The sequence below is a fragment of the Salvelinus sp. IW2-2015 genome, linkage group LG18 (genome assembly GCF_002910315.2).
Source record: "Salvelinus sp. IW2-2015 linkage group LG18, ASM291031v2, whole genome shotgun sequence".
Classification (NCBI taxonomy): domain Eukaryota; kingdom Metazoa; phylum Chordata; class Actinopteri; order Salmoniformes; family Salmonidae; genus Salvelinus; species Salvelinus sp. IW2-2015.
Genome location: NC_036858.1, coordinates 3825963 through 3829195, shown reverse-complemented (window position 1 = coordinate 3829195; position 3233 = coordinate 3825963). Strand labels below are relative to the sequence as shown.

The 3233-nt window shown below is 47.6% G+C and overlaps 1 protein-coding gene and 1 long non-coding RNA gene across 2 annotated transcripts in view; one reads left to right on the top strand and one right to left on the bottom strand.

The window, feature by feature from the left end:
- LOC111978450 (uncharacterized) overlaps positions 1-1708 on the top strand; it is a 13805-nt gene extending 12097 nt beyond the window's left edge. Inside the window, exon 4 of the long non-coding RNA XR_002879170.2 lies at positions 1666-1708. This is a non-coding gene — a long non-coding RNA (uncharacterized lncRNA). The remainder of the gene's footprint in view (positions 1-1665) is intronic.
- LOC111978192 (glutamate dehydrogenase, mitochondrial) overlaps positions 1-3233 on the bottom strand; it is a 346877-nt gene that overhangs the window by 305006 nt on the left and 38638 nt on the right. The window lies entirely within an intron of this gene.

Below are 3233 nucleotides of genomic sequence, written 5' to 3'. Positions count from 1 at the left end.
CACAAGCACGACAACCAACCCTACCATACACCAACAGAGAACAACAAACGACAAGCACTATAAACGACCAGTCGAAATTCCTAGAGAAGGACAACACCTGTATAATCACAACAAAGTGGACCTTTACGAAGAAGAGACCAAGCCAGACTATTAAACACCAGCAGGAGCCTTTATCAAGAAGAAGAACAGCCAGATGTATCATCGCAGCAGGCTTTACACTAGAACAGAAAGAGACATACACCAACCACCACAACCAACATCAACACAACACCAAACACACAACACAACACAACACAACACAACACAACACCAACACCATGACAACAAAAGGGTTAGCAACACAACACCAAACACATATTCATATGGAGAATGTGGAGTGAGTTACAGGTCTACCATTATAGAGCTACAAGCAAACCTAATCTGCCTGAATTTCTGAACCACTGGCTATTAAAGGAGCTGCCATTCCCCTGTCTGTCTGTCTGTCTGTCTGTCTGTCTGTCTGTCTGTCTGTCTGTCTGTCTGTCTGTCTGTCTGTCTGTCGTCTGTCTGTCTGTCTGTCTGTCTGTCTGTCTGTCCTGTCTGTCTGTCTGTCTGTCTGGTCTGTCTGTCTGTCTCTGTCCATTGTCCACCCGTCCGTCTTTCTATCAGAGCTGCGGTACTGTGGAAATAGCGAACACCAAGTGGTCAAACAACAGAACTGCCTCTCAGGGCTCTCAGGGCGGCTATTAGTCATTCCAGGGACCTCTTCTCCCCAGCCCTCCCTTGGTCCCTTGCTCCCCTCGCCCTGCTGTTCCAGACTTCCAGATGTTCTACTTATTGTGACTTTATGGAACCGAACCAGATACAGACTCTTCCAGATAACTCTATACGCCTCCTGATACCCCATGAGACCCTCTTCTGCCCCCCCACTGTGTTCTGCCCCGTGTAGCTCCCCGCCTTTGTGTCGTTGCTGTCTCTTATACACATCTAGATGTGTATAAGAGACAGCTCCTAACCCTCTCCTAACTCTATCCATAACCATCTCCTAACCCTCTCCTAACTCTATCCATAACCATCTCTAACCCTCTCCTAACTCTATCCATAACCATCTCCTAACCCTCTCCTAACTCTATCCATAACCATCTCCTAACCCTCTCCTAATTCTATCCATAACCATCTCCTAACTCTATCCATAACCATCTCTAACCATGCTGTATCTATAGATAATAACACAGCTTAAGACTGTCTCTATGCATCTCTGGCGTAGCATAGGCATAAACTTATCCTGCGTGGATCTCTCTGGTCTAAGATGCACAGTCAAAATAACAGAGCTTGCTCCTGTTAATAACCGCTGCCTACAAAAATAATGCCTCTGGTTGGGTGGGGGCAACAGTACTTCAGGCCTCAAGGAGGGTGACATCACATCTACTATGCTAGCTATGCCATGCTAACCTCTGCTTCATTAGACACTTCAGCCCAGAGACTGGAACTGAATGGCCCTGTGCCGTACTCAACCCTATCATAAGCCTGTCATAAGCCTGTCATAAGCATGACATAAGCGATAATGTGCTTGATGTAGCTGTGACCTACTCAGTGAGCTAAAGCCTAGAGACCAGGTCTAGGAGCTAACCCAAGTCTTCAGGTCTCAGGCAAGGTTACTCTAATGTAAAATGTCTCCCTCTGTAGGCAGAATATGGAGGAATGGAGCAGGGAGGAGGAGGAGGAGAGGTAAGTGACAAGCAACCACACTATTTCTGTTTCCTTTATGCTGAAGATGGTGATATCATGACATCATTATTGATTATTTCTCTCTCTCTCTCTCTCTCTCTCTCTTCTCCAGTCAGAGTCCACAGGCCAGAACTAGACCCAGACTTAACCCAGGCTAGACCAATCCACTGTAAAGTACTGTGTATATTGATAGCTTCTTGTTGTTTGTGTGATTCCCAGTCTTTGCAGGAACTTTCTTCCTCTCAGACTATGTAATTCTAACACGGGACACATTAACTAACAGAACAGTGTTATTGCTTTCTGGCAGTTCTCAAACACACTCTAACACAACCATACCCAACAAATGCACACACACACACACTCTGTTCATTGCACGGGTCCCTACAGCAGCCTCTTGTGGACAGAACACTCCTGAACTGCCCTACTACCTGACGAGTCTAACACCACACACACAAACAACCACACACACACACACCACACAACACACACACACACACACACACACACACACCACACACACACACACACAACACACACAACACACACACCACACACACACACACACACACACACACACACACACACACACACACACTACAATCAGATATGATCTCTCTGTGGTTCTGTCATCCTGAATAATCATCGCAGCTGTCTCTGGCTGGAGTTTCCTTTTGGATTTCGACGTATTATGGATGAACGTCTATTTTTTGCCGCATTAATTCCGCGGCTTGCTGGAACATTGTGAATTGTGGTGACGTAGTGATCTGAACCGCACGCTCTGAACATCACAAGGTCACGCCCAGATCTGGTCAATCCTTCTTCTTCTCTTTTGATGAGCACCAACGAAGGCAGACATCCACACACCTGGTCTTTTCAGACGTCTATTTCTAGCCATCGGCTGCTAACATCTACCCTGTGTGTGTGTGTGTGTGTGTGTGTGGTGTGTGTGTGTGTGTGTGTGTGTGTGTGTGTGTGTGTGTGTGTGTGTGTGTGTGTGTGTGTGTGTGTGTGTGTGTGTGTGCGTGCAGGTCTCTAGGGTATTGGGAGGTGTGAGGGAGAATATAACACCAGGGGTAACAACATGACAGCAACGACACAAAGGCGGGGAGCTACACGGGGCAGAACACAGGTGGGGGGCAGAAGAGGGTCTCATGGGGTATCAGGAGGCGTATAGAGTTATCTGTGAAGAGTCTGTATCTGGTTCGGTTCCATAAAGTCACAATAAGTAGAACATCTGGAAGTCTGGAACAGCAGGGCGAGGGGAGCAAGGGACCAACGGAGGGCTGGGGAGAAGAGGGTCCCTGGAATGACTAATAGCCCGCCTGAGAGCCCTGAGAGAGAGAGAGAGGAGAGAGAAGAGAGAGAGAGAGAGAGAGAGAGAGAAGAGAGAGAGAAGAGAGAGAGAGAGAGAGAGAGAGAGAGAGAGAGGAGAGAGAGAGAAGAAGATAGAGAGAGGGGGGAGAGCGAGAAGAGAGAGAGACAGAGTGAGAGAGAGAGTGAGAGAGAGAAGAGAGGGCAGACAGAGT